At 41.7% G+C, this 12,713-nt stretch overlaps 1 protein-coding gene across 6 annotated transcripts in view; it reads left to right on the top strand.

The window, feature by feature from the left end:
• Positions 1-12,713, top strand: part of tanc2b (tetratricopeptide repeat, ankyrin repeat and coiled-coil containing 2b) — a 117,944-nt gene that overhangs the window by 13,976 nt on the left and 91,255 nt on the right. The gene's annotated exons all lie outside the window — the stretch shown is intronic.

Below are 12,713 nucleotides of genomic sequence, written 5' to 3'. Positions count from 1 at the left end.
AGTGAGTTTCATGGCACTTGAACCAGTCTGTTGCACCGGAACCTCTTTACACGTATTGATGCATCTCACCAAGGTCATCTCATGAACATTTTGCCAGTTGTAATGTTTCCCTTTTAAAGCAGGTGTATGAATTGTGAAATATTTGCCGTGGTATTTCCAGTGGTTATTTTGGTTTATCTTGAAAAATTCTACAGTAATAATTAATACCTTGGATGCTTTGACTTCACACATGGGTCGCCCGCTCATTAAGCGTGTCATGTAAAACAAGTTGCGCAAGGGTAAACCTGCAGGACATCTTAAATATACCCTCTTAATGTTTTATTCCTTAAAAAAAACAACAACACATCGCTCGATAGACGTTAACATCACGGTAAAACCCAAGAAACAATCATTGCTGTTGCAATTTGCAATTTTCTTAACTCAATTTTAGCGCGAATCATTTCGTTTTTCATGATTACAAACTTATTTGAATGCATGTATCTGTAACTGTATCTTCTCTGAACAGACTAGTCAGCTAATGTGCTTTTAGTCCACTCATTCTTAGAAGTCATGAATCTTTTTTGGGGTCCACTGCACAATAACTGCAGGAAAACTGCATTATGTGGAAAATAGATTCATTATTAATTTCAATAATACCCGTTGAGATGCTTTCAAAAATGGTCTCGTTGTTGCTGATTAATGTCAGCCTTGATATTGTTGTTCGTTGTGATGCTGCCATCGTCCCCATGATTTTAACCGTGGCAGCTCCGGTAAACTAAGTCAGGAAAAAGTAAAGCATCTACCAGTGACCTCTGCAGACTCATTACCAGGCTTTAACACACACACACACACACACACACATTACGTCTGTAGACTGTTCAGCTTCTTGCGTGTGTGCCTGAAGATGAACAGCCTCTGTCAGCTGTTCCCAGGCTGCAGAGCGGTATGCACAGTCACAGCTGCTGTGGCCCATAAGATGCAGGCCGGCAAATGGAGTGGAGGATTTGTCCCGTTAAACCCTGCCTCTCCTTCGAGAAACAGGCTCACAGAGTCTGAACGGCCCGGCCTCTCACTCTGTGGAAGCGAAAGTGCTGACACAAATTTCTGTCAGAATAAAATGCCTTCTGACCGCATGACACTGGCTCTTTTTCTTCCCCCGAGATTCCACGGCTGTAAAGCACAGGCTACACAAAAGAGTCTGCAAGTGTTACTTAGGAGATGACATCAGATATCATATAATTATACTACAAACAGGTCTGCATGGCTTACATTTTAGAGGGTCAGGGAGGTAGAGTTGATTAGGTTTATGTGTGTAAAATCTCTCGTTTTAATTTTCTGCACATTACATATTGTGGGGCACTTGCTCTGCAAGCCTTTCTGTCAAGCTTTCTCCTGATTTAACAACATGTTTACGGTATGTTCTTCAATGTCTTTTTAAAGACACAAGTCCTGTCATCTGCATGTGTCCTGGACACAGGACAGGAGACAGCCTTGTCCCTTTTGTCCTGCAGTGTGAATCTGTCAGTGTGTGACTGCTGGTGCAGAGATGCTGAAACATGACAGCGTCTCTGTGCTTTTTAGGTTCTCAAGTTGAGCATATCATTGATCAGTGATTTGTTGTTTAACAACTTTTGGTAGTGGCAGTTTGCGGTGTAATTTCTTAACAAGCTGTATTCATCAGCCTTACATCCATGCCTCAGGTGGCTGCAAAAACAACCGCGTACATAGGCTTTCCCCCAGCATTATGAGTCATGCTTTGACCAATCGGATGCTTTAGGCAGAAGAATCACTGCTGAGTACGATGAGAATGATCAGTGTTGTCAAGTTGGAGAATGGGATCTGAATGAGATGGTTGGATCCCAGTGGGGTGTGTGGGTGTTTAGCAACAGCCCACAGCTACTGAAGGGGAGTTGTGTCAAATCTGACACGTTGAAACCCACAAATGCCAACTGACAAGCAAGTTGTGACAAAAACCACTTTAGAGGCAAAATAAATTCTCTTTGAGTTGTGGGGGAGCCGTTCTCCCAGGCTTTATGTTACAGAATCAGGGTTTTTTCATCTTTGTATGGTGATGGGAAGACTAGTTTCTCTTGGGGCGTTGTTGGGACTTGTCATCACATATCCACCAAAGATTTAGAGCTGATGAGGCAGGAGTTTATTTTCCCAAGTAGGCTGGAATGTTCAAGGGGCATGATGCAGGTACCACCACATTGTTTCTGTGTCTCAAACACAACACAGAAGCCACAGACCTGGATCGCCTGATGGCACAGCCCACAGATTGATTCAACACTGAGGTATGCCTGAGAGCCTGACTGTGCACATGAGCAAACTGTGCACCTTGTGACACATGTGCAAAACTCTCTGCCGCTGTAACATAACACTGGTATGGCTATCTCCAGATTATGTCATTTATTCCAGTTATTGCTTTTGTTGGCCTAATTTTTTTTATAGTAATCAACCGACAAATGCTATTATGTCGTTTGTCACATCTCAGACTTGCTGTGATAGGTCTGCAGTGTCTGCTTGTAGCTGTGACCTGATCAAGTTGTCCTGCTGCTCATTTAAACGTCACGCTGTTGGTGACTTTTAAGCTGGACTTTGGGATGGGAGGCAGCTTCAATGCCTTGGAGCAGAGAAAATATACAAAAAAATATACTTTTGTGCTATTTAGAATATGAGATATTTTCCGTATTTGCCTTATCAACAGAACCATGTGCATTTAAAAGAAATTCCAATTTGTGTTCTTTCTGTAATTTCAGAGGAATCTAGGGGTATAAGAAAATATCAGTTCACTAAAATATTGCAATATTTCAAGACATGATATTCTTAATAATATTCTTGACAGTGGTTTTGTGTTCCATCCAGTCCCTTTACTTCAAATCCTGAGCACGTCTGCATCGCCTGGGGGGGGCAAATTCTACATTGTGTTACTTAAATGCCTCACAATATATCATATTGTCACCCCTGTACTGGGTGATGTAATGCATCACCAGAGTCCTTCCAATGCACAACCATAGAAAGAATCAAGGCTGGTATAACTAAAACCTTCTTTCTACCAACTGACATCAGTAGTCCATCTGAAAGACACTTCATGAAGCATAGCCCAGCTTCCACTTCCCAGTATGAAGGCTACTCGCCCTGCATCAGTGAAAGGAAGGGAAAGGCAAAAAGTCTGTGCAAATGTATGGTATGGTTTGAGAAATAACACTGCGTGAACAGCATGAGAAGCAAATCTGCATTTTAGTCCAGACAGAGCTGTACCACAATATCCATCACATCGTTTCATTCCATGCATAATAACTGTGGGGGATGAAGATATGGCTCAGCAAATTTATTCGGAATTAATTTCCATTCCGTCAAAATCAGGACTTTTTTTTTTCCCAGTCAGTTATTTCATAAATTCTGCCCTAACCACACCTCAGTACATCCTGTGCACTTTGTTGGATTTGGTATGGGCGTGATGCAGCAAGACCACAGCAGCTTTTGAGTATATTTTTACCTCAAGGAACTGAATGTGCAGAGAAAGAACCTTATTCAGTCATGTGGATCAGCATAATTAATGTGCTCGCAGAACTGCAAATATGCTACAGAGTCCGAATCAGAGAAATCCAGATATCATCTGTGCTTTTAATGGAATTCTTTAAAGTGATCTTCCTTTTCAAGTTGGTTCAGGTTGGTTCAATATCAGCTCCTCCCCTCTCATCTCCACCGGCCCTCATTGACAGCTGGGCCCAGCTCACAGCTGCCTCCCCCTCCCCCAGAACCTAATACATTAAAAAACAAAAACAAAAAGAAAACAGTTGGCAGGAAACGCTTTGAAGAAGTAATTATTTTGTAAAGGCACAATGACTTTATGGGTGGTCCGTTTGAACAGTGTAACAAAGTTTAGATTGGCATGAGCGGGGAAAAAGGGAAGCTTGTTGGAATTTAATATTAAGTGCAGTCATGCTAACAGCTTTGACAGAAAAGGTAAATAAATGAAGAGAAAATGGCTAATGATGACCTCGTAATGTAAAAATCTGATGAATATGGACGTTGGATTAATGTGACATTCCTGTAGCAAATGCACCATCTCAGTGACTTTTGAAATGACCACTGGTCAATACCAGTTACTTTGCAGACAATGTGCCTGATAGGGTTCCATTATGAAGGCGTTCTCGACTGGGCAGCATGCCTCTCAGCATGTTCAGTATTTCACTATATAAACAAGTAGGACTGTATTTGTCTACTTTAATTGTTTAAAGTTACATTAGTAACGTTTTATCCCACTCTTCACGACACCACTGAAGTGTTTTCCGTGTATGTATACACTACTAATTGATCCAAAATGACTCTAAGTTGTTGCAACAGCTAGGCATAACTTACAATGTTTTGCCATCTGCAATTCAGCGTTAAGTCTACTAATGATCGTGATGTCTCAAGAGTTATTCGTCTCAATTCCTCCCCTCTCGCACACTCTATTTCCGCTCAAGGCTGACTCTTTCTATCTCAAGAGGGTTATATAGTTACTTTTCTATGTTCGCTGACGTTGGCAAGGCCTGGCTCCGCCTTCTAATGTGGATGACAGAGAGTGTGATGAAATGTGACCTTCAGCGGAGGGGAAGGACTGCAGGTGACCTTCTGTGTTCCCATCTGCATAATATCTCATCACCCTCACACGATCAGGTCTCTTTATGACAGAAAATGTGCACACACCTTTGTCACCTTCTCGCTGACACGTCTTCATCTTGTGTGCGCGTGCATACGTACACAAAGTGCACGCACACAGACAGGTGCCGTCTTAAATCTGCTAAGTGGCTGCTGTGTATGTGCAGACGTCGTCAACCAGAAGAAGATACTTTGATTAAGATGACACAGCCAGGTTTCAGTAGAATTAGTAAGACCCTTTATTTGTATGTATATTTCATACATTTTCAGAAGTCTCATCATCCTAACACTTCAAATTACTCACAATAATAAAAGATGAACAACGATCAAAGCCATTTTGCTGAAATAACTGATGATAAGCATCTGGCAATTCAAGCCACTGACATGCATTGCTGCAAAATTGGAAATGTCACGGATGATTGCCAACATCTCAACAAGCGATGTAACGTCATTCATCATCTTCCATAAGTTATTTTGAACCAAGCTCATTTTACTAGCATGTGTGAGTGAAGAAGTAAACTGCAGCTGTCCCTGTGCTGCTTGACTGACACGTGGAGTGATAGCCACTGCGGTCTAACAGACATTTATTGGTGGTCATCAAATTGCCATCAGAGGTCAGTGGCCAGCTAACGCGCTAATTGGGTCCCACTTTTTCTGTGGTCATGTCTGTGCTTCCAATGAAACGTCAGCGCAGTCTGACAGCTATCTGGTGGAGGGCTGAACTGGAAGAGCAAGTCATTTAAGATGTTTTGCTGTGTTGCCGCCTACACTTCCCTCTATCCTTTGTACCGTCTTATAAGATCCAGATTCATAGTCACAAATAGAAACCCTGAAGGTATAATTTTACTTGTAAGCCACACTAATGTGTCTTCTCTTTGTGGTGTTGTGTTGCTGGCTGTGGAATGACGAGTGAGTCTAGAGGGAAACAAGCAAAGTATGATTTTGAATCATGGGACACATTTCAAAAAGTCATTTTTAAGCACTCACACACTTTTGACAAAGCTCTTGTTGGTTCTAGACTTAAATCCTCTCTTTCCCTCACAAGCCAGACTGATAAGATAAAAAAAAACCCTGACAGTGCCTCTTTTTTCACAGTTGTATTAAATAATTTGCATGCCAAAAGCATGCACATCTCCTGCTGAAACTGTCTGTGAGTGAGATGAAAGGAGATGAGAGAGGTGCTGCTAATTCACAGTGGACAAAGAAGTTCTTCATACAGTGAAAGGGAACATGGTGGTGTACATGGTAATACAGGAGCGGAACAATGCATAATTCATTGAGGGAGAGATTCATCTCCGACTGTATCCCAGTCCATGTGCTCCTGCTTCAGTTCTATCAATGCCAGTGAAATTCACAGACCCATTTCCCCAGACGTGAATGAAAACCGAGGCCGATGTCAACAATCACATTTGACAATTGGACCTGCATTTCAGTCTTATTCAAGTGAGGGCAGGCACAGTTGAGGGCAGAAAACTCATTTGGCCAGCACCCAATGTCACTTTGTGAACCCTTTTGACATTCCTAAGCTACTCTGTTTCTTTCTTTCGCTCTTTCCTCCCGTTTGGTTGGATGGCAATATACTATTGATTTGTTCTGTTCTTGTCTTGTGGTTTTGAAACCCAACCCACCCTCTGAAAGTCTGATGACTCTCTGCCCATGGCTTCTGGATACATGCACGCGCTGTGGGTTCTCCTGGATGTGACCTCCATCATCTGCTCTGTCGATGTCATAAATAGAAAGTATCATCGCATGACCTGAGAAGAAAATCTGAACTTGGTTATCAGAGGCAGCTATGTTTTCACTTCTGCTGTTTGACAGCGATGAATTGGAAAAGGGAACAAGATGTAAATAAACAACAACATGCATTATCTCAAGGCACTTTATGAGGTTGAGACCCCACGGTGTTAGAGCAGTTTCTACTATGAGCAAACGCTTGGTGACAGTGGAGCAAAAACAACTCCCCTTCACCAGGAAGAAAGAAACCTCTGGCAGGAGTCATGGCCTTGTCCAGTTCAATGAAGCAGCGAGCCCTTTATGTCACAAAGCAGAAATTAAACTGCATGTGAGTTTATGGTTTCTTGCTTTCATGCTGGAAATAGCTCACATCCTGTCGCAAAACTTCAATTTAATTATTCTTTTTTTTTTTTAGTAAATGTAATCAAGACATTTCCCTGATTCCCAGTTTAGTTACCTAACAATTTTCCTCTAACCTTAAACACTGACATTGGCAAAGCAGCCGAAGGGTTGTTCCAAACAATACGTTGTCCTCTTTATCCTCAAAAGGATAAAACGGTTGGAAATGAAAGAAGTCGAATTATCCTTATAATTTAGCTACGTGACTGAAATTCACTTATGCTAACATGCAATTTAGTCTTGTGCTGAGCTGTAATGAGCGCGGCCAGTCACATCACTCCAGTGCAACATGAGAAAATAAAGGACTTTTATTCTGCAGCCACAAGCAGCAGAGCAAATGGTAGCAGCTGAGCTCGGAAAGTTATGTGCCAAGCTTTTTTTTTGCTTTTGTTTTTTTTTAAAATGACGGTTGAAACTTTGACTTGTTTTCTCACATGCAGATTCTCAGGTTCAGAACAGAGCATTATTCAGGCCTTAACCCACATTGAGTTATCTTTCAGATTTACATTCAGACTGGAGACATCGGTGCTCCTGTCTACTCTAGGTATATCATGTAGTATTCAGTGTTTTAGAATCTTTAATTTCTTTATATATGGTCTGTTTTATGACCATAATGATAACATGAGTATGAATAATGTATTTCAGATGGTGGGTGACACACTAGTTCAATTGACTGTAGGTTTTCTCTGTAGTACACTTTGTTTTAAGTTCATTTGCGACTTTTGCAACTGAAGAATCACAATGGATATCAACCCAGGCGTCTCCCCACAGCCATATGCCACTTAGACGCCATGCTAAGCCTATCAACCACTCAGCCAGACCTAATACACAATAGCCCCAGGCAAGAAAGTCCAACACTCTGTATCTCTGAGCAGCAGAGGCAGATAAAGTTACTACAAGCCCTCGATAGGCCTCAGGCGGAGTAACACATGGTCAAGCATTTTAAGAAAAATGCATTTAACTGGGATGCACACATTGATTTTTAATACATGTCATTGGGAGCTTTTGCGAGTCGGCTGTGGAGTTATTCCCTTTGAAGCACACAGGGAAGGAGCAGCAGTTACCACCAGTATCAGTCTGGAACTGAATGTGTTCGACAGCCGAGGACAAGATATGTGAGAATGTTATCACAGACGTTTAATGCTTTATAATCTGCCACATTTATAAAGTAAATAAAAAAAAATAAATAAATAGGAAGATAAGCACAGAAGAGATTATAGTTTCAGTGTTACCATTAACTTAATTATCACAAACCGTTTGACAGAGTTTGCTGGCAGCTGGCAGTTTTCCCGATTTTACGTTGTTTGTAATTCACACTTGGTGCAACGTCGCATGTTGTCTCCGTTCACTTCTTTAAACCTTCCATAGAGGTAACTGCACTCATCTCCCGTAATTGACAGCCAGTCAACCCAGAGTTGCCGCCTCTGCATCTACAAGAATGTGATCTCCTGCTGGTTTACCACTGACGCACATGACGGGTAGTTTATATCTCCTGTTAAACACAAGCTACTGTGAATCACATCTCTGCAGCAGTGGGTAAAAAAAACCCAAAAAAACCCCATCTGTATTACATCTGTATTAAATAGGACTCATTACTTTGTTTTCATGTTGTGAATCAATATAACAAGACCTTAGTGGTAAGGACATTGTAGTTTATTTTAGGAGCCCTGTTTTTCACCCTGTTGTCTCATTGAGTTTGATTACAGCAAATACATTTTCCAGTTAAATTCCACATGGAGACACAGATATATAAGTCCAGATCAACAAGGAAATGAGGAGTGAGTAAGACCAGGAGGTGATACAAGACTACAGCCTGTTTAATGCTAAGAATTATATTTCGTATCCAGACACACTGACTGATTTTTAAATGTCTCCATCTCAATGCAAATGCCCCCGTTCCTGCCAGTGTTGATTACCTGCCGCTTGTGGCTTTCTGCAGAATGACCTTCTCTCTCCTCATGTCATGGCTCTATTTGCCCCTTTAAGCTGTCTGTCAAACATTGAACCATTCTTCTTCCAGACACTCTGGTCTATTTGTTTAAGCAGGTTTGGGGAAGCAGAGGCATACAAATGTGAGCCTCTGAGAGGATTGATGCAAAAACAAAATTCCCTCTGTACCACTGGACGGAATGATGAACAATCTCGCTGTCATATGTCAGCCGCAGATGAAAGGCAATGATTTTAGATTAGGTTCAGATTTATTGTTGCATTAATATAACTCATTGTGTCAATGCAGATGGTGCAGCAGCACTTCTAAATGGCCAGCAGGTGTAGCAGTGAGGTCTGTGAATAAACAGACAGTATGAAGAAGAGAGAGAGAGAGAGAAGTCAGTGGAATTAATCAAACTGTCTCATTTAAGCATCCTTCTCTTTGGGCAAATCAATGATTAAACACAGTGTTTGACCTTAAGCGTCATCATTTAGCTCCATTTGATGATAGATTGTAAACTTTCTAGAATGCTCCATTATGTCTGAACCATGTAAGCTCTATGTCTCAATACTTTATCAGTATATTTAAACCCCTAGTTTCCAGTGTATATGGGTATCTAGTAATGTTATTTTTTGATCCAGGTGCACATTTTCACAGTTTAGTGTATTTATATATTTAAGTATTTATTTCATAAATGTACCCTCTGCCTCTCTGTGGTCTAATACCATTTTGCCATTGGCTGTTTTTGTCCATGTTTTGGTCAGTGGTACACCCTTTCACCACTCTCTTGTCCAATCAGCAAGCAGGGTCCCAGACCCCTCCCACCTAAAAAAAAAAACACTGCATCACTCATGTGCGTTTGTATGTAATCGAGCTAAGGCCGTAGTCCGGCTGAGACAGGCAATTGGACAACTTGCCGAGTACAAATGCGGAGGAGAAAATCGATGTATTGGCCGTGTACATCCGACTCGTGTAAACGCACTGACTGTGTGAGCAGCACCTCCGTAGACGGCTGCAACTCGGGGTCAGATTTCACTACCAGACCACACACTCCTCATGCAACTTTAAAACAGGTATTGCAAACCATGCTAAACATATGGAAGAGTTCTGTTTCCCCTCTCCCACCCAGAGACTCGAAGTTAAGAGGTATTTTGATGAACCAGTCCTGCTCAAATTGAAACTGACAGCTCTATTAGGGGCTTGATTACACAGGTTCTTCACAACATTTGCAGGCTGTAAATGTAAATTTTGAATAACTTTCTGTACCGTCGTTGTCAGTGTATCTAGTATTTCAATTTAACATGTGTCGTCCATCTCCTGTGACATATCTTTTCATTCATTTTATGATTTAATACAATACTGTCTTACAGCTCCTTGATGCAAATGCTGAAGCAGAAATGTGCTCCTCTTTCCTTTTACTCTGTGGCAAAGCTTGGTGAGCTTTTATGCTTCACATTCAGTGCTGCTCATCTAAACAGCTTTGTGTTATTGTTTACAGCAGCAACTAAACAAGAAAGAGGGAGCAATAAAGTAGTGCTGCTGTAGCTGTGCTACTGTTATCTGTTTGGGCTCTGCAGTGAAAAATGCCTTTTCATTAATCATTGACAAATGCCCGCTTCTGCACTGTCTGCTGCAGAAAAGATTACAAAAAAGACACGCGTGCGACCTTTAAAAAACTGTTGTCATGCAGCTTTGAGAAAATAATAAGATTTGCATGCATTTAGATGATAAACATTGTACTTTCATCCTCGTTCCTTGTAGGTGGATTTTCTACATCTTTCTATCTGTCTGGCTCACAGTATTTCATCCCATTATTTGGTCTTGCCAAGACAGTCTCTCAAACAAACAGGGGAAAAATAAAGACAATAAATGATGTCCTCCTTCATTTGGCTCTCTGTGACTGTGATGAAGGTTGACAGGCTATTTCAGTTGCTTCCTTTGAATGGATTTGAATGAGGGTGAGCGAGGTCTAAGCTGGTTTGAGCTGGGCATAGATGTGGTAATGAAACTACGTGCCAGTTGGCCTGTGTGGGAGGACTTCTGTTTCCCCACAGGGAGATGACACAACCAAAGCACATAATAATTCACTTGCCTTTATATGGGCCATGTGTGTCAGTGTGTTGAAGAAGAAATACACTTAGGCTGACTTTCCTTAAGCAATATGAACATTAATAAAAGGAGAACAAGGACTGCATACCTGCCTAGACCCACATAAGTCGGCAATAGATCTATAACGTTACTTCTAAACATCTGATAAGCAGACGTAGACGAGAACCTACATATGTGAACATGTCACTTTCAGGGTCTCTTGGGAAGCAGACACTTTTGCCAAATGTTGACTTTGCTCTTTAGTGTTGACCTCTTAGGGGTTGAGGCCACAGATGGTGTGCTGACAGTAAGGTCAGCTCATGTGTCAGTGGAGAGCAGATCAGCAACTAGTTCACACCTGGCATCGCTGTCCGTCTCCACATGCGCCTCGGGTGGCCAACAGTGATTTGAATTCACTTCCTCGCTCTACATTACAGGTGGACATGTTAGAGACCCAATGTGTTGTTGTAGGAAAAAGAGCAGCACACAATGTGTCATGACTAAAATGTAGTAGTTTTATGTAGTGTCAGTGGATCTCAGCGTCCATAGCAACCGTCATAGCGACGATAAAATACATGGCAGTCCTACATCTGTCTGGCGAGACCTGACAAAAATTTTTAATAGCTACCAAAAAAATAAATGAATTGGGATTAAAAATGTGAAAACAAAAGACACACCTCATAGTAGAAATGCATTTTAATGCCCAAACTGCTAAAATATTAAATTCGAATCTAAAAACTGAAGGACTGTCCACCATTTTCTTTTTGGAGTTGGAAACTTAAGTCACATGATGTGGCCACAGGTTAATGTAAAACAACAAGCGTGGAAATAATACATAGACATCTCAAAATTTGACAACCCCCATTTGTTGATATTGTGTTGGGTCGCCTCAAGTAAATCGGTGTATGGGAACCACTAAAACTATAAAAAATATCTTTGGTTCGTTCAGTAGGCGGAGCTTCAGTGTACACACTTCTTAAACATGGCCTTAATGCAGCCCTGATCATTTCAGATCTCAAGCTTGAGTTTACTCACACCTGTACCGAGAGCAGACCACTTGTGGTCGGTTCTCTCCAGACACAGGTTAATGTGAGGTATGAACACGAACTATGTTCCATGAAGAACTCCTAATGACGAGCTGAGGAGGTGTCGGATAGCAATTTTCCCCCCGCTGGGACCAAATGTCTCATCCGTGACTGATCATACCCTTGGTGCATGATGCATCATAATACAGATATCACCACCTTGCCCTGCAAAGCAGGCACATTAATCTAGATTAATAAATAATCTACCACAGGGCAGGAGCAAAACTTTGTTACCAGCAAGCTTGAGTGGTTTCTGCATCGCCCTGTACGACTCTCACCTTGTGAGTTGAGCATTGACACTTCCCCTTATTGATATCAGTATGATTTATGGAACTTCTACTCCCCTGACCATCCTCAAACTGGAGATGGGAGTGTGATTTATCCATGTGTGATGCTGCAGGGTGAGAAGAGGGAGGAGGCTGACTGAATCAGCTTTCCAACTTGAATCCTGCTTTTAAGTGCAAACCGTTCCTCCGCTGTGTTTAGAGATGTACTTCTGCAGCAGGATTTTTGTTTTAATGAACAGGTCCATTTCCTACATCTGCCCCTTACCACCCCCACTCATCTCATTCCTCCTCTTCCTCCCTGTAGCCTGACAGCAAAAATGTGTGTAAAAACAAATGAGGGAAATCAATGGCTTGCGGATGACTGAGCTTCACTTACACCGCAGTGCCTCGTCTGCCACTGTTCTTATTTGATTAAGTTCTGACGTTCGTGTTTCCCATGTCCGACTGCTAGATTCCGCCGTAATTGCTCCAAGAAATACGTGTCCCTCAGGGGAAAGTCCATTTGTCATTTTCCGACTGTTGATGCCTCATTGTGCTTTGACTGCACTGGGATTTTGTAGCAGC

This window comes from Solea senegalensis, linkage group LG18 (genome assembly GCF_019176455.1).
Source record: "Solea senegalensis isolate Sse05_10M linkage group LG18, IFAPA_SoseM_1, whole genome shotgun sequence".
Lineage (NCBI taxonomy): Eukaryota > Metazoa > Chordata > Actinopteri > Pleuronectiformes > Soleidae > Solea > Solea senegalensis.
Note: the sequence above shows the minus strand (reverse complement) of the source record. Positions and strands in the feature narration are given on the sequence as shown.